At 40.3% G+C, this 19,475-nt stretch overlaps 1 protein-coding gene across 2 annotated transcripts in view; it reads left to right on the plus strand.

Annotated features, from left to right (window-relative positions):
* The window catches only part of DTWD2 (DTW domain containing 2), a 150,433-nt gene that overhangs the window by 24,202 nt on the left and 106,756 nt on the right, over positions 1 to 19,475 (plus strand). The gene's annotated exons all lie outside the window — the stretch shown is intronic.

Here is a 19,475-nt window from a genome sequence, read left to right on the forward strand (position 1 = left end):
TGCCTGAGCCACTCTGCTGAGACTCTGCATAGCGTTATGCTGTGGACCCAAGGTCCTGGTGGTGTGGGCTCACGAGGGGATCTCCTGATCTGCAGGTTGCAAAGATCCATGGGAAAAACATGGTTTCCTGGGTGGGGTCGCACACTCATTGCCTCCCTTAGGTGGGGGTAGGGCCTCCCCTGGCTTCAGGAGGGGCCATCTCCCCACCCTGCTTTTCCTCACTTTCTGTGGGTTGAGCCACCCACCTAGTGAGTCCCAGTGTGAGAACCTGGATACCTCAGTTGAAGTTTCAGAATTTCATTTGCTGTGTTCATTCTTCTCTGTGATAGCCACTGACTGCAGCTGCTTCTGGTACAGTATTGTTAATTATGTTCAGAATTCACCAGTTTTTCCACTCAATTCATTTTTTCTGGTCCAGGATCCAACTCAGCATCCCACATTGCATTAATTGTCATGTGTTGTTAGTTCCCTCTAGTTTGTGATGATTCCTTAGGTTTTTCTTTTTTTTTCATGATCTTCATACTTTTGAAGAATACTGATCAGTTATTTTGTAGAATCTCTCTCAAGTTGGGTTTGACTTATGATTTCCCATGATTAGAGCAAGGTTATACATTTTTGGTAAGACTAGCTACGTGTGATCTTTTTAGCAAATATCATCTCAGAGGTAGCAAATATCATATCAGAGGTACATGATATCAATATGCATTATTCTTGGTGAAATTAACATAGGTCATTTGGTTAATGTGGTCTCTGCTGTATTTTTCTACTATGCAGTTTCTACTATGCAGTTACTCCTCTTCCCTTTGTAGTTAATAAATATCTTGGGGAGGAATTTACTTTGAGACTTTGCAAATATACTGTTTCTGCTCAAATTTTTGCCCACTGATTTTAGTATCCATCTTGTCCGCAACAATTATGACTATGGTGCTCTGATAGTGATTTTCTATTTTCCCCATTCTTTCTACATTTATTGATTGGAATGTTTCTTATGGAAGAGCTATGTCTTTTTCTCCTCTTTTATTTATTTAATTACTTGCTTATATCTGTACGGAGTTATGGATATTTATTTGATTATTGGATTATAATCCAATACTAGTTTTATATTTTGTTGCTCAAGTTGTTCCCTCCTGGGTCATTGAGAACTCTTTCAGGTTAGTTCCTGGAACCTTTTGACGTGCTTATCCTTTTTTGAGAACTTTCTTACTTTCTGACACTGTAAGAGGGTTCAGGCTTATCTTATTTTCCCTGACCCAGCCCTAGAATGAACCACTTTTTCAGGAAGCCCTGGTTTATTGCAAAATGATGTTCAAAACCAAGATCCAGGTGCTCCGTGTGCTCATTGCTACTGAGATGTTTATCTTATTAGTGGATAGATCTAGGATTTCTGTGTATATACTAACCCATGCATATACCTATATCTATTTCTAAATCTATATGTACACATACACGTGTATAAAGAAACCATGAGTTTCATCCAGTACCACAGGGTTCATTCTAGCCTTCTTCTTTTCTGATTGTAGTTTATTTTGTTGACAGTAAGAAATATGACTCTCTTTATCTACAACATGTTTGCTTATTTGTTCAACCCTAATCTACACATATAGGTGTTTTGGAATTCCTAACCCATACTTCTCTTACTATTTGACGTTTTATTGCTTTTTTTTTGAAATGGAGGTACTGATTGACGTTTTTTTTTTTTTTTGGAGACGGAGTCTCGCTCTGTCACCCAGGCTGGAGTGCTGTGGCCGGATCTCAGCTCACTGCAAGCTCCGCCTCCCGGGTTCACGCCATTCTCCTGCCTCAGCCTCCCGAGTAGCTGGGACTACAGGCGCTGCCACATCGCCCGGCTAGTTTTTTGTAGTTTTTAGTAGAGACGGGGTTTCACCGTGTTAGCCAGGATGGTCTCGATCTCCTGACCTCGTGATCCACCCGTCTCGGCCTCCCAAAGTGCTGGGATTACAGGCTTGAGCCACCGCGCCTGGCCTGACTTTTTTTTTTGTTTTGTTTTGTTTTTGTTTTTTTTTTTTGAGATGGCATCCTCCTCTGGTGCCCAGCTGGAGTGCAGTGGCACAATCTTGGCTCACTGCAGCCTCTACCTCCCAGGTTCAAGAGATTCTTCTGCTTTAGCCTCCCGAGTAACTGAGACTTACAGGCACCTGCCACCACGCCCGGCTAATTTTTGTATTTTTAGTAGAGATGGGGTTTCACCACAATGGCCAAGGTGGTCTTGAGCTCCTGACCTCAAGCGATCCTCCTACTTCAGCCTCCTAAAGTGCTGGGATTACAGGTGTGAGCCGCTGTGCCTGGCCTCTGATTGACTTTTAATTTATAATTTTGGAGAACTGTTAGGAAAAGCAGTGTACCAGGAGATGGATTTTGATAGTGATAACTTTTATCAGTTTAATTAACTTAGGTATCATTCCTATCAACTTTTCCTTGTATAATTACTATTTTATTACTTTGCCTCATGTAAAGTACTAAAGATATTTAAGACTGGTGTTATAGCATATCATCAACTAATTCGCCTGAGTATGATCATAAGAAAATATTAAACATCTTTTCTGGTGAAAAGATCTGAAAACCACAGATTGTTGGAGTAACTTTGAGGTGACATCTATTCAATGCTTCTTAAAAATATATTTTTTTCTGAACATAAAAGAGGTGTATTTTCAGAAGAAAAAGTCACACATTACAGAAATAAATGAAACATACAGAAATTCCTCATAACCCTTTATGACAACCACTGCGCACCCACATATACCAGTTAACTGTTCAATGCTTTTTTAAACTTGAACATTTCATCCTGTTTTTTGAGGTTTACTTTTGTAAATTTGCCAAAATGATAGAGAAACGACCAAATCCCACATCTGGGAAAACTGATACAGACGTTAGGAGAAATGGTGGAATTTTGATACTATGAAGGTATTTTTCTGGCCACGGTACTAGGCAATGTGTGACTGCACCCAAACCATAGCTGATATCTTTATGAGTTTCCCAAGAGAAGTACTGATATGTGTATAATGCCCAGTGGCAAGTGAAAAAGAAGGAATTAGGAGATACTTCCTCCTGGCATCTCTTTCAACCCCCAAATGGCCACAGCTTGGTGCCTTATATGAAGTATAATTTGGAACCAGTCTCATCCTGCAGTCATATCTCATTAATGAGTAAACACATCTCAGATGTTTCATTCTGCAATTTTTTTTTTTTTTTTTTTTGAGATGGAGTCTATCTCTGTTGCCCAGGCTGGAGTGCAGTGGTGCAATCTCAGCTCACCGCAACCTCTGCAAGCTCCACCTCCCGAGTTCAAGTGATTCTCCTTCCTCAACCTCCCAGGTAGCTGGAATTACAAGTGTGAGCCAGCACGCCCGGCTAATTTTTGTATTTTTAGTAGAGATGAGGTTTCACCATGTTGGCCAGGCTGGTCTTGAACACCCAACCTCAAGTGATCCACACGCCTCGGCCTCCCAAAGTACTGGAATTACAGGTGTGAGCCACTGCACCTGGCCTGCAAATGCTTATTATGTGTCTTCTTACACCAAGTTAGGTACTGGGGGTATTAAAATGAATGAAAGTTGGTTATTACCATAAGGAATTTTAAGGGGAGAAACACAGATAAGTCAGTAATTGTAATATAACATGAATAGTGTGATTTAGGAGTGCAGAGGTGGGAGGGACCCCTGCTTGGAACTTTACAGGGGAGGTGGTATTTAAACTACCCTTTAGTACCTGGCTTTTCTCTGTGCCATCACTTGGCAATGAATTTTTTCAGTCCTGTGCTTTTTGAAGTAGTTTTCTAAACTCCATTTTGTCATCTATTCAATTCCCTTTTAATGAAGTTCTTTATATTTTTAACATGTCTGTCTGCTCATTTGATTCCTTTCCTGGAGAACTTCAATGCTTATATTTTAGGTAAAGAAAGGAGTTCAGAATCTTTTATGTAACATCCAAGTCCTGCAGGTCAGTCCTCAGCCTGTCCACTCATCTCTTCCTCCTCCACACACCCCTTTCTCCAGCTGCACTGAACTGCTCCCCCAAAACAGGTGCTTTTTAATGTTTGGCTCTATGCTTTTGTTCTGTTATTCTTTCTCTGGGAAAAGCTCCTCCCTCATCTCTGCTGTCTGCAATCATACTCTATTTCAAGGTCCAGCTCAAGTTCCATGTCTTGCATGAAACCATTTCTTATCCTTCTAGCTATCTCCCAAATTTGAATAGTTTCTTCTTCTAACTCCTCACTTTGTCTTTTTTCTGTACTATATTGTTAGCTTACTGTGGGCCAGCCTCTTCATATTTCTTATGGTATCTTTAACCGCATATCCTTAATTACTTTTAGTCATTTTATACTGAGGAATTTTATGAATGTTTTGGCTTTAACCTTTTGCTTCTGGATCCTCTTTAGACCCTCAGGTTTGTTTATTTATCTCCAAATGTTTTAATTCTAGTGCTAGGTCTTCTGGGATCTAGGGCAGCTAGATAGAGTTGTGTGTTAAAACTTTTCATTGAACATTAACTGCTTATATGGACTCAGTCAAATGTATTGATTAAAGGCATGCATTCTGGAATCAAACAGAACCGTGCTGTAGCCCCAACTCTGTTTTCTCTTGAAAAAGTTACTTAATCCTTCTAAGCCTTAGTTTCATCATCTTTAAGTTAGGCTAAAAATACTACCCCCTGCTGTCAGGTTTTGTGAGAATCAAATAAAGTATTTAGCATAGTGCCTAAAGCATTAAATTATGCATTAAATGTTAAATTCTTTTTCTTTACCTGTCCCTTCTCTTCCTCTCCCTTCTCCTTTTCCTCCCCTCTTTTATTTTTACTCCCTTATCCCACTTCCTTTTTATTCTCCATGAAATATCATTACTGTTTATGAAATTAGTCTAGTTTGCTAATATCCAGCTTCTTTTAGGGTTTTTTTTTAGATTCAGAAGTTATGGGCAAATTAATAATTTTAATGCATTATAATGCTGCAGGTCACCATAAATAAATTGCCTCATGATGGGAATTTTGTCATTCTGGTACTTTCAGTAGTACTCAGTTCTTAGCTGTATATAGGTGTTGCATTGATGAAAACCACTTTTTTAGGGGGAAGGCATCAAAATCAGTGGCTTATTTGCGACACTATTGTATTATCTTATATAGTAATGTAATACTAATCTAAATGTTAATATATTTTATCTAATTTATAGCAAGGAATTTCTTTTTTGAGACAGAGTTTCGCTCTTATTGCCCACGCTGGAGTGCAATGGTGCGATCTCGGCTCACCACACCCTCTGCCTCCCAGGTTCAAGCAATTCTCCTGCCTCAGCCTCCTGAATAGCTGGGATTACAGGCATACACTACCATGTACGGTTAATTTTGTTTTGTTTTAGACGGAGTCTTGCTCTGTCGCCCAGGCTGGAGTGCAGTGGCGTGATCTCGGCTCACTGCAAGCTCCGCCTCCCAAGTTCACGCCATTCTCTTGCCTCAGCCTCCTGAGTAGCTGGGACTACAGGCGCCCACCACCACGCCCAGCTAATTTTTTTTTGTATTTTTAGTAGAGGTGGGGTTTCTCCATGTTGAGGCTGGTCTCGAACTCCTGACCTCAGGTGATCTGCCCGCCTTGGCCTCCCAAAGTGCTGGGATTACAGGTGTGAGCCACTGCGCCTGGCAGCAAAGAAAAATTTTAACTCTCAAAATCAGTGGCTTATTTGTAGCACTATTATATTCTCTTACGTAGTAATGCAATACTAACCTAAATCTTAATATATTTTCTTTACTTTGTAGCAGAGAAAATTTTTAGCTCTCTTTTTGCTTTTTTTGAGAAAATGGACGTTGATGTAAAATGAGGACGTATGCTCCCCCCAATAAAGCAAGTATACAAAAAGCTGTGTTTTAACATATAGACAGTTTTTAGATAAGAGAAGGAGATAAGAGAATAGGCAAAATAGTTGTATTTCCTGATAACATTGTCTTCTCATTCTATTCTGTGCAGAAGTATCTCTACCTTAACCTTTGATTCCTGCTTGTAAGGATGGATGTTCATGCAGCCAGTGAATAAGGAGCAGAAGATTCTGCTACATGAGGACCTGGAGGCTCAGATAGAGTAAATCATGTGGACATTTTTTATTTGTCTAGTCATTATTTATTCAATATCTAGTACCCAGTAAATGCACAGCTGGGATCATACAAAAATGATTAAGAAATTATTTCCTTTAAACATATAGTGAATTAAGTATGAGAGAAAACATGTCTAAGTAATATTTAAGACAAACTATGGAAACATAAAATAATAGTTTGCAGAGGAAAGAGTGATTAAATTCATTTGCTGTTAAGAAAGCTGTTTGCTATATTTTATATTTGTTTATATTTCTATAAAAAGAAAGGAAGCAAATACTAGGTTAACTGAACATGAGATGATTATAAGATTCTCAGTCTTAGTTGATCCATACTGTTATCACAGTTTTAGTAGGTGCTTTTCTAGCTGCTGTACATATTCATCTCTCTAGACACGAGACTTTTGTTTTCTAGGCATCTGGCCTCTCTGAAGCTTTCTTAATTATAACACTCGCTAAAACTTTCTTTCTTTTTTTTTTTTTTAACTTTTATTTTAGTTTCAGGGGTATATGTGCAGTTTGGATCTATAGATAAATTGTGTGTCATGGGGTTTTATGTACAGATTATTTTGTCACGCAGGTAAGTAGCATAGTATCTACTAGGTAATTTCTTGATCCTCACCCTCCTCCCACCCTCCACCCTCAATTAGGCCTCAATGTCTATTGCTTCCTTCTTTGCATCCATGTATACTCAGTGTTTAGCTCCCACTTGTAAGTGAGAATATGCAGTGTTTGGTTTTCTGTTCTTGTGTTAGTTCACTTATGATAATGGCCTCCAGCTCCGTGTTGCTAGAAAGGACATTATTTTTTTCTTTTTTATGGCTGCATAATATTCCATGGCTTATATGAACCACATTTTCTTTATCCAGTCTACCACTGATGCTCATTTAGGTTGATTCCATGTCTTTCCTCTGGTGAATAGGGCTGCAATGAACATATATGTGCATGGGTCTTTATGGTAGAACAATTTATTTTCCTTTGGGTATATACCCAATAATGGGATTGCTGGATGGAATGGTAATTCTATTTTAAGTTATTTGAGAAATTGCTAAACCGCTTTCCACAGTGGCTGAGCTAATTTACATTCCCACCAGCAGTATATAAGCGTTCCCTTTTATCTGCAGCCTTACCAGCATCTTTTGATTTTTTTTGACATTTTAATAGTAGACATTCTTACTGGTGTGAGATGGTATCCCATTGTGATTTTGATTTGCATTTCTCTGGTGATTAGTGATGTTGGGCATTTTTTCATATGCTTCTTTGCCGTGTATATGTCTTCTTTTGAAAAATGTCTGTTTATGTCTTTTGCTCATGTTTTAATGGTTTTTTTTTTTGCTTGTAGATTCAAGTTTCTTATAGATTCTGAAAATTAGACCTTTGTCAGAGGCATAGTTTGCAAATATTTTCTCCTATTTTGTGAGTTTTCTGTTTACTCTGTTGATAAGTTTCTTTTGCTTTGCAGAAGCTTTTTAGTTTAATTAGGTCCCGTTTGTCAATTGTAATTTTTGTTGCAGTTGCTTTTAGCATCTTCATCATAAAATCTTTGCCAGTGCCTACATCTATAGTGGTGTTTTCTAGTTTATCTTTCAGGATTTTTATAATTTTAGGTTTTACATTGAAGTTTTTAATCCATCTTGAATTGATTTTTGTATATGGTATAAGGAAGAGGTCTAGTTTCAGTCTTCTACATACAGCTAGCTACTTATCCCAGCACCATTTATCGAATAGGGAATCCTTTCTCCATTGTTTGTTTTTGTCAGCTTTGTTGAAGATCAGAGGGTTGTAGGTATGTGGCTTTATTCTACTCTGTACCATTAATCTGTGTGTCTGTTTTTGTACTAATACCATGCTGTTTTGGTTACTGTAGCATTATAGTACAGTTTGAAGTCTGGTAATGTGTTTGCTCCAGCTTTGTTGCTTTTGCTTAGAATTGCAGTTGTTATTTAGGCTCTTTTTTGGTTCCATATGAATTTTAGAGTAGTTTTTTTTTCTTCTAATTCTGTGAAGAATGTCATCGGTAGTTTGATAGAACTAGGATTGAATCTGTATATTGCTTTGGGCAGGATGGTCATTTTAACAATGTTGACTCTTCCTATCCATGAGCTTGGGATGCTTTTTCATTTGTTTGTGTCATCTCTGTTTTCTTTGAGCAGTGCTTTGTAATTCTTATTGTAGAGATTTTTTTATCTCCTTGGTTAGCTATGTTCCTAAGTATTTTATTCTTTTTGTGTCTATTGTGAGTGGGATTGTGTTCTTGATTTGGCACTCAGCTTGGATATAATTGGTGTATAGAAATGCTACTGATTTTTTTACATTGATTTTGTATCCTGAAACTTTGCAGAAGTTGTTTATTAGATCTAGGAACTTTTGGACAGATGATGGGGTTTTCTAGGTAAAAAGGAATATTGTCTGCAAACAGAGATAGTTTGACTTTCTCTCTTCCTATTTGGACGTCTTTTATTTATTTCCCTTGCCTGATTTCTCTGGCCAGGACTTTCAATACTGTGTTAAATAGGAGTGGTGAGAGTGGGCAGACTTGTCATGTTTCAGTTCTCAAGGGGAATGCTTTTGCCCGTTCAGTATGATGTTGGCTGTGTGTTTGGCATAGATGGCTCTTATAATTTTGTGGTAAGTTCCTTTAGTGCCTAGTTTGTTGAGGGTTTTTAACATGAAGGGAGGCTGGATTTTATTGAAAGCCTTTTCTGCATCTATTGATATGATCATGTGGTTTTTGTTTTTAGTTTTCTTCGTGTGATGAATCACATCTGTTAATTTACATATATTGAACCACTCTTGCATCCCAAGGATAAAACCTACTTGATCAGATTGCGGTAGATTTGTTTTTGATGTGCTGCTGGATTCGTTTTGCTAATTTTTTTTGAGGATTTTTGCATTTATGTTCATCAAGGATATTGGCCTGTGGTTTCCATTTCTTCTAGGTTTTCTAGTTTATGTGCATGGAGATGTTCTTAATAGTCTCCTCTTTTTTTTGTCTTTCTGTGGGGTTGGTATTAATGTTATCTTTGTCATTTCTGATTCTTTATTTGGATTTTCTTTTTTTCTTTGTTAGTCTAGCCAGTGTTGTTGTTGTTGTTTTTTTTTTTTTGAGACGGAGTCTTGCTCTGTCACCCAGGCTGGAGTGCAGTGGCGTGATCTTGGCTCACTACAAGCTCTGCCTCCTGGGTTCATGCCATTCTCCTGCCTCAGCCTCTGGAGTAGCTGGGATGGGACTACAGGCGTCCGCCACCTCGCCTGGCTAATTTTGTTTTTGTATTTTTAGTAGAGATGGGGTTTCACTGTGTTAGCTAGGATGGTCTCGATCTCCTGACTTCGTGATCTTCCCACCTTGGCCTCCCAAAGTGCTGGGACTACAGACGTGAGCCACTGCGCCCGGATGCCAGTGGTCTATCTTATTTATTCTTTCAAATAACCAACTTCTGGTTTCACATGAAAGCTTCTTTTAATTATAGACCTAGTAGGAACAAACATATCTAGGCCAGTGATATAATTATTTTGATTACATACTGCAGTTGATTTTTAAAAATTAGGGTGCATTTTAATAGGTAGGCTTATTTTTCTCTAATTACATACACTTATTATATATTAGTATATGATGCATCTCATAAAACATACACAAAACTAGATATCAAAAAAGGAAGAAGTATTGGTGAGATAAAGTCTTTAAAAATGTTTTGGTCAGTAATGATAGTATAATGGAGTCTCACTACTATTATTCATTATCTCAAAGCACAATAAATATTTAGGGTGAGATTCCCTGTTAAGGATAGTGAGATGCAAGTCCACAGTTCAAATAAACTTGATAATTTCTTCACTGCTCTAGGCATGCCCTCCGGGACACAGGTCTCTGAAACTCTCATCTAAAGACATTTATTCTTGGGAGTGTCTCTGAATCTATTCCGTTGTGGGAGGCTGCCCAATTTGCAAAAAGAAAATAAAAGTATATATGTATATTTAAAACAGGTATATATTATATATATCACTGTTGTAGGATAGGACAACTTCACACTGTGATTAAAAAATCACAACAGTGGCCAGGTGCAATGGCTCACGCCTGTGATCCCAGCAGTTTGTGAGGCCGAGGAGGGCGGATCATGAGGTCAGGAGTTCGAGACCAGCCTTGCCAACATGGTGAAAACCCATCTTTACTAAAAATATAAAAATTAGCCAGGCATGGTGGCACACACCTGTAATCCCAGCTACTTGGGAGGCTGAGGCAGGAGAATTGCTTAAACCTGAGAGGCGGAGGTTGCAGTGAGCTGAAATCGGGCCACTGCACTCCAGTCTGGGTAAAAGAGCAAGACTGTGTCTCAGAAAAAAAAAAAAAAAAAAAAATCGTAGCAGTGTTTTTTTTCTAAGTCTATCCTTCCTCCACTCCTAAAGCCAGTTATAAGAGAATCTAGTAAGGAAAACAATTTTGCAGGGTATGGGAATATTATTGTAGTTTGTACTTGAAGCGGTCAGACATGGAAGATGTTACCTACTTCTATTTTGGAGATGAAAATGTATTACAATGTTAATAATGTAAAGCTGTTTCTACTTTTGCTGGTTATGTTGAATATATAGTTTCAGAAATTTGAAAATGACTTTATCTTACAGATCACTTTAGTTTCTTTAAAATGACAGCAGAGGGCACTATGGTATTTAGTTTTCCAAAGTCAGTTTTAAAATTGAAAAATTGTTGCCATTTTTATGTGTAATGCAGTGTATCTATTCAACTAGTTGAATGAAAAGCTATGAAACTTTTTGTTCTTTGCTTTTTCATTCTGTTGGGAGTATAAAAATGTTGTTGAGTATTGGTAAGTTTGAGGTGCACTGTTTTTCTGGGTTCCACGTTTGCTTTTGTTTAGTAGGTAAAAGAAATCCTTCAAAAAGAGTACTTGTGAATCTGCTCACTAATCTTTAAAATTTACTTATTTCAGATTATCTTGATTAAAATCTACTGTGAGAAAAAAGCTTTCAGTGACTAGTATATAAGAAATTTAATGAAAGCTTTGAAAGCGTTTTTGTAGGTCCTCGCATCTCTAGTCGTATGTCAGGTATAATTTTATTAGCCCACAGGCTGTCAGAGACAGTATGCCCAGAGTGACACCCATTACCTTTGTATGACAGCATTTGTTTAGGAAGCGAGTCGGTCTTAGTGTGACAGGAAGCCCATGTGTTTCTATATCCTTAATGAGAAAAGAAGAAAAGGCTTATTTCACAAAATTTCCTTGGGGAAATGATTTGAAGGTTTCATTTATATTTTAAGAATGTAATTAACATTAACTGGGTTGTACACGTTTTAAAGAAGATAAACCCCCATGAGTGGAAAAATACATTGTAAATACATTATAAATATAGAAAAGGGAAAAACCTCAGCACCTGTTTTTGTCAGTCTGTTATAAATTAGCTCAAAATAATAGCCAGAATGTTTGCCTGTAATGCAGTAGTTATTCCCCAGAACTCTCTTGTTGCCTTATTGTTACCGGTTTTGTAAGGGAGGAAATTGAAAATCTATGACTTGCCCAAGGTCACATAGCAGGACAATAACATTGGCAGTGACATTATAATAGTTATTCCCCTAACCTATACCCAGTTGACCAGTTTATATTTCTTGAGATATTAATTTTTATTCCTCATATCTATATAAACTCCTAGAAGTAGCTTGATTTTAAAAAAAGAATATTCATTATTTACAAATAATCAGTTTTGATATATAGTTATGTGATATTTTTTGCCTGTCAATCATAATAGTTCATAGGAAGTAAGGAACTTTTTTCGTTTTTTGAGGTGGGGGTCTTGCTGTGTTGTCCAGACTTGAGCATAGTGGCTGTTCACTGGGTGTACTACTACAGCCTCAAAATGGGCTCAAGTGATCCTCCTGCCTTAGCCTCCTGAGTAGCTGGGACTACAGGTGCACACTACTATGCCTGGAGAAGCAAGGAGCTTTAAAAAAATTATTTCTGGCACAGTGAGAACAAATAAGCTCCACGAGGGTAGGAATCTTTGTTCATTTTATTGTCCCAAGTGCCTAATATCTGGCACTTAGATATGCAGTAAATATTTGAAAAAAATTTTGTTGAATTTATAAGTTATTCAATCCATTATTAATTTAAGTATTTAAACCTTCTAGAGAGATTTTAGAATGAGGAGAGCAGTTACTCTGCACTTACCCACTAGTTTAGGATGAGATGGTTTAACAGCTGGTTAGCTAATCACCATTACCATGCATGCAGAGCATTGTCGGGGAGGAAAGGTTGATAGTGAGGTAATAAGCAGAAATGCATCTTATAAAGTAACTTGCTAAATATAAAGCTAGTTGAAATGTTTTAAAGAACTACAGTTTTATTAGTTTGAAGTAATTGTAATTAAGATTAGGTTAATAAAGAGAATATGCTTTAAAGTAAATAGATAATGATGTTTTGTGAGCATATAAAATCATGAGCCAAAGCAATTAGTTTTAGGTTAAATCATGCTTATAGTGTTTACACATAAATTGCTTAGCTATTTTTTTAGTAACTGTTTTCTTCAGTAAATGTTTTTGCCTTTTATGTGCGATCACGTATCAAAATTATCACAAAGTATAATAAAGGAAGACCTGACACTCTGAATTTCATTTGTAATACAAACGAATTACTTAAGTACCAGAGAGGGCATAAAGGAGAAATAAAACTTTGATATATAAAAAAATGAAAGAATGGGATAGAAAATTGTGTAGGAGGAGAAAAGCATTCAAAGGTGTAGAGAAGAGGGAATGTAAAGATACTCCTTCAGCTGGGCACGGTGGCGCACACCTGTAACTTCAGCACTTTGGGAGGCCGAAGTGGGTAGATCACTTGAGGCCAGGAATTTGAGAATCCTCACTTCTACAAAAAAAATCAAAAAATACATTAATTATTCAAATACAAAAATTAGCCAGATTACAGGTTCACACCTGTAATCTCAGCTACTCGCGAGGCTGAGGCACGAGAATTGCTTGAACCCAGGAGGCGGAGGTTGCAGTGAGCTGAGATCATGCCACTGCACTCCAGCCTGGGTGACAAAGTGACACCTGTCTCAAAAAAAAAAATAAAAAAAGATATTCTTTTGTGTATTCAGCAATATCTGTTGAGCACCTACTATGCCAGGTGCTGGGGATATAGCAGTGAAAAAGGCAGGCTAAGTCCTTGCCTCCCTGTAGCTTATATTTTAGAGAAGGAAACCCACATTCAGCTAACATGATGTCAAATAGTAGTAAAATGCTGTGAAGAAAAATCAGTCAGAATAAGGGGATAGAGAGTGATAGTGAGAGAAAAGGTGGATCATTTGATTGGTTGATTGATTGATTGATTGCCAGGGTCTTTCTCTCTTTGTTGCCCAGGCTGGAGTGCAGTGGTGTTGACCATAGCTCACTGCATCCTCAAACACCTGGGCTTGAACAATCTTCCTGCTTCAGCCTCCCAAGTAGCTGGGACTACAGGTGTGCACCATTGTGTCTGACTAATTTTTAATTTTTTAGTAGAGATAAGGTCTTGCTATGTTTCCCAGGCTGATCTCGAATTCCTGTGCTCAAGTGATCCTTTCTCCTCAGCCTCCCAAAATGCTGAGATTACAGGCATGAGCCACCATGCCCTACTTTGGATTATTTTAGAATGGGGCATTGGAGCAAAGACCTGAACTAAGTGAATCTTTAAGCTCTGCAGATATCTGGGATAAGATACCAGGCAGAGCACCAGTTGCTAGACATTCAGGTGCATAAGACTACTTTAGGCCACACCTAATACCAGAAAGATACAGACCAGGAGCCACAAACTTGCATTTGTCGCATTGTAGAGCAACCTTAGATGACCCTTTTCTGCTGGCATCCTTGTGGCAGTCTGGCATAGCAGTCCAGCTCAGGTGGAAGGTGGTATGTTCCACACTAGGCAGATATGGCAACCTAATAACTTTATGCCCCCAGGAGCCAATATCTTTTGTAACAACTCTATAGCAAGTTTCTAGGGTCCCAATTTAGGGAAGCCCAAAGTATGGTGTCCCCATAGGGTCTTTATAGGTCTCTAGTCCATATGCAATCAATCTACCAGTCGGTTATCATTTAAATCACATACAGTGTTGTTTAGCAATATCGTTATCGTGTTGCCAGGGTAATAGAGCTCGTTAGTTAAGTGAAGGTCAAATTTTCATGCAGGGGGAAGGGTTTTCCATAGCTTTATTGTTTATTATTCTTTGATTACTACTTCTCACAAAAGTTCATCAAGCTTTGCCAACCTTCAGATATGTAGACAGGAATGGGTAAGTGGGCAGGATGTAGATATGAATGAACTCAAGTCACTTGAAAAATAAGACCCACTGGGGCAGACACCTCTAGAGCCTTGCACATCAAACTGAGGTCTTCACATTCTTCACCCCCTCACTTCTTACACAGCAGCAGCATCATCACCACCTAGGAATCTGTTGGAAATGCGCATTCTCAGGCTTACTGAATCGGAAACTTTGAGGGCTGGGGCTCAGCTCTCTAGTTTAATGAGTCCTCTAGGTGATTCTGATAACAGCAGAAGTTTGGCAATCACTGTACTAGGGGATACAAAAATTAAATGAAAACTCTGCTCTTAGAGGGTTCACCGTCTAGAAGTGAGAGGAAGATGTGAAAACAAAATTTTGTCGTATGATGTGGTCAAGTGTTTAAATAGAAGTATTAATAGGAATCTAAAGGAAATACATATGACTAAAATAAAAGAAAGTGAATTCAGCCCTGGGAGTAACAGAGACTTGCAAACAAGATGAGAGGCGTTGTCTTGGAGCATAAACAATGTGGTCCTGGTTAGATACTGTACTTAAAGTAATATTTGTAAATATTGCAGATTTATGGGTTCAAGACTTTGCTGTTGTGGGCTAAGAATCTAACCAGTTCCAGACAACCAACTTTTAAATAGGCGTTTGGAGCAAAGTTTCTAAATGTTCTTAAAGGTTCCTGTCAGGCCTTTGAGCCCAAGCCTGCACGTGTACATCCAGATGGCCTGAAGCAAGTGAAGAATCACAGAAGAAGTGAAAATGACCAGTTTCTGCCTTAACTGATGACATTACCTTGTGAAATTCTTTCTCCTGGTTTAGAAGCTCCTCCACTGAGCACCTTGTGACCCCTGCCCCTGCCTGCCAGAGAACAACCCCTTTGACTCTAATTTTCCACTGCCTACCCAACTCCTATAAAACAGCCCCACCCCGTCACCCTTTGCTGACTCTTTCTGGACTCAGCCCGCCTGCACCCAGGTGATTAAAAAGCTTTATTGCTCACACAAAGCCTGTTTGGTGGTCTCTTCGCATGGACGCGTATGACATTTGGTGCTGAAACATTTGGTACCGTGACTCGGATTGGGGGACCTCCCTTGGGAAATCAATCCCCTGTCCTCCTGCTCTTTGCTCCGTGAGAAAGATCCACCTACAACCTCTGGTCCTCAGACCAACCAGCCCGAGGAACATCTCACCAATTTTAAATCGGGCAATTGACCTCTTTTTACTGTCTTCTCTGTCCTCTCTCACTAACCCCTTTCTCCTTTCAATTTCTGCGCCACCTTTCAATCCTTCCCTTCCCTTACTTTCAGTTGCTTTCTTTTTCTGGTAGAGGCAGAGGAGACACATTTTATCTGTGACCCTAAAACTCCAGTGCCAGTCACGGACTTGAGAAGACAGCCTTCCCCTGATGTTTAATCACTGTGGGGGCGCCTGCCTGATTATTCACCCACATTTCAGGGGTTTCTGATCACCGTGGAGATGCCTGCCTTGATCCTTCACCTTGGTGGCAAGCACCACCTCCCTGGGGTGGGCCAAGGACCACCCCACCCCTTCTCTCCATGTCTCTACCCTGTCTTTTCTCTGGGCTTGGTCCTTCACTATGGTCAACCTTCCACCCTCCATTCCTCCTCCTTCTTCTCCCTTAGCCTGTGTTCTCAAAAACTTAAAACCTCTTCAACTCACACCTGACCTAAAACCTAAATGCCTCATTTTCTTCTGCAACACCACTTGACCCCAATACGGACTTGACAATGTTTCCAAATAGCCAGAAAACGGCACTTTTCATTTCTGCATCCTACAAGATCTAGATAATTCTTCTCGTAAAAATGGACAGATGGTCTGAGGTGCCTGACGTCTAGGCATTCTTTTACATATCAGTCCCTTCCTAATCTCTGCTCCCAACGCGACTCGTCCCAAATCTTTCTTCTTTCTCTCCTGTCTGTTCCTTCAGTCTCCACCCCAAGCTCTGAGTCCTTTGAATCCTCCTTTTCTACAGACCTGTATGACCTCTCCCCTCCTCCCCAGGCTGCCCTTCGCCAGGCTGAACTAGGTCCCAATTCTTCCTCGGCCTCTGCTCCTCCACCCTATAATCCTTCTATCACCTCCTTCCCTCACACCCGGTCCAGCTTAGTTTTATTCTGTGACTAGCCCTCCCCCACCTGCCCAACAATTTCCTCTTAAAGAGGTGGCTGGAGCTAAAGGCATAGTCAAGGTTAATGCTCCATTTTCTTTATCCGACCTCTCCCAAATCAGTTAGTGTTCAGGCTTTTGTTAATCAAATATGAAAACCTAGCCCAGTCCATGGCTTGTTTGGCAACAACCCTTAGACGCTTTACCGCCCTAGACCCAGAAAGGCCAGAAGGCCGTCTTACTCTTAGTATACATTTTATTACCCAATCCGCTCCCGATATTGAAAAAAAGCTCCAAAACTTAAATTCCAACCCTCAAACCCACAACAGGATTTAATTAACCTCGCCTTCAAGGTGTACAATAATAAAAAAGAGGCAGCCAAGTAGCAGTGTATTTCTGAGTTGCAATTACTTGCCTCTGCTGTGAGAGAAACCCCAGCCACATCTCTAGCACAGAAGAACTTCAAAATGCCTAAGCCACAGCAGTCAGGCGTTCCTTCAGGACCTCCTCCCCGGGGATCTTGCTTCAAGTGCCAGAAATCTGGCCACTGGGCCAAGGAATGCCTGCAGCCCGGGATTCCTCCTAAGCCATGTTCCATCTGTGAGAGAGCCCACTGGAAATCGGACTGTCCAACTTGCCCAGCAGCCACTCCCAGAGCCCCTGGAATTCTGGCCCAAGGCTCTCTGACTGACTCCTTCCCAGATCTTCTCGGCTTAGCGGCTGAAGACTGATGCTGCCCAATTGCCTCAAAAGCCTCCTGGACCATCACAGGCACTTGAGGTAACTCTTACAGTGGAGGGTTAGGCCGTGCCCTTGTTAATCAATACGGAGGCTACCCACTCCACACTACCTTCTTTTCAAGGGCCTGTTTCCCTTGCCGCCGTAACTGTTGTAGGTATTGACAGCCAGGCCAGGCTTCTAAACCACTTAAAACTCCCCAACTCTGGTGCCAGCTTAGACAATATTCTTTTTTGTTTTTGAGATGGAGCTTGCTGTGTTGCCCAGGCTGGAGTGCAGTGGCGCGATCTCAGCTCAATGCAAGCTCTGCCTCCCAGGTTCACGCCATTCTCCCACCTCAACCTCCTGAGTAGCTGGGACTACAGGCGCCCACCACCACGTCTGGCTAATTTTTTGTATTTTTAGTAGAGACGGGGTTTCACTATGTTAGCCAGAATGGTCTTGATCTCCTGACCTGGTGATCCATCTGCCTCAGCCTCCCAAAGTGCTGGGAATTCAGGCATGAGCCATCGCACCTGGCCACTTAGACAATATTCTTTTATGCACTCCTTTTTAGTTATCCCCACCTGCCCAGTTCCCTTATTAGGTCTAGGCATTTTAACTAACTTATCTGCTTCCCTGACTATTCCTAGGCTACAGCCACACCTCATTGCCACCCTTTTCCCCAGTTCAAAGCCTCCTTCGCATCCTCCCCTCGTGTCTCCCCACCTTAATCCACAAGTATGAGACACCTCTATTCCTACCTTGGCGACTGATCATGCACCCCTTACCATCCCATTAAAACCTAATCATCCTTATCCCACTCAATGCCAATATCCCATCCCACAGCATGCTTTAAAAGGTTAAAGCCTGTTACCACTTACCTGCTACAGCATGGGCTTCTAAAGCCTATAAATTCTCCTTACAATTCCCCCATTTTACCCGTCTAAAAACCGGACAAGTCTTACAGGTTAGTTCAGGATCTATGCCTTATCAACCAGATTGTTTTGCCTATCCACCCTGTATTACCCAAACTGTACACTCTTTTGTCATTAATACCTCCCTCCAAAACTCATTTTTCACTCATTTTTCTGTTCTGGATCTCAAACATGCTTCCTTTACTATTCCTTTGCACCCTTCATCCCAGCCTCTCTTTGCTTTCACTTGGACTGACCCTGACACCCATCAGGCTCAGCAGCTTACCTAGGCTGTACTGCTGCAAGGCTACAGGAACAGCCCCCATTACTTCAGTCAAGCCCTTTCTCATGATTTATTTTCTTTCCGTCCATCTGCTTCTCACTTTATTCAGTATTTTAATGACCTTCTACTTTATAGCCCCTCCTACAAATCTTCCCAATAGGACACCCTTCTGCTTCTCCAACATCTATTCTCAAAAGAATATTGTGCATCCCCCTTCAAAGCCCAAATTTCTTCCTCATCCGTTACCTTTCTCGGCATAATTCTTAATAAAAACACACGTGCTCTCCCTGCTGATCATGTCCGACTAATCTCCTAAACCCCAACCGCTTCTACAAAGCAACACCTCCTTTCCTTCCTAGGCATGGTTAGTTACTTTCACCTTTGGAGACCTGGTTTTGCCATCCTGACTAAACTGTTATGTAAACTCACAAAAGGAAACCTAGCTGACCTCATAGATCCTAAATCCTTTCCCCACTCCTCTTTCCATTCCTTAAAATCAGCCCTAGAAGCTGCTCCCACACTAGCTCTTGCTAACTAATCCCAACACTTTTCATTACACACAGCCGAAGTGCAGAGCGGCTGTGCAGTCAGAATTCTTACACAAGAGCCAGGACTGTGCCCTGTAGCCTTTCTGTCCAAACAACTTGACCTTATTGTTTTAGGCTGGCCCCCCCATTATTCCTGATACCACACCTGACCTCCCATGACTGTCTCTCTCTGATCCACCTGGCATTCACTCCATTTCCCCATATTTCCTTTTTTCCTGTTTCTCACCCTGATCACAGTTGGTTTATTAATGGCAGTTCCACCAGGCCTAATCGCCACTCACCAGCTAAAGCAGGCCATGCTATAGTATCTTCCACGTCTATCACTGAGGCTACCACTCTGCCCACCTGCCCTATCTCTCAGCAAGTCAAACTCATTGCCTTAACTCGGGCCCTCACTCTTGCAAAGAGACTATGTGTCAATATTTGTACTGACTCTCAATGTGACTTCCGTATCCTGCACCACTATGCTGTTATATGAGCTGAAAGAGGTCTCCTCACTACACAAGGGTCCTCCATCATTAAT

This window comes from Trachypithecus francoisi, unplaced genomic scaffold, assembly GCF_009764315.1.
Source record: "Trachypithecus francoisi isolate TF-2019V2 unplaced genomic scaffold, Tfra_2.0 Lachesis_group2, whole genome shotgun sequence".
NCBI classification, from domain to species: domain Eukaryota; kingdom Metazoa; phylum Chordata; class Mammalia; order Primates; family Cercopithecidae; genus Trachypithecus; species Trachypithecus francoisi.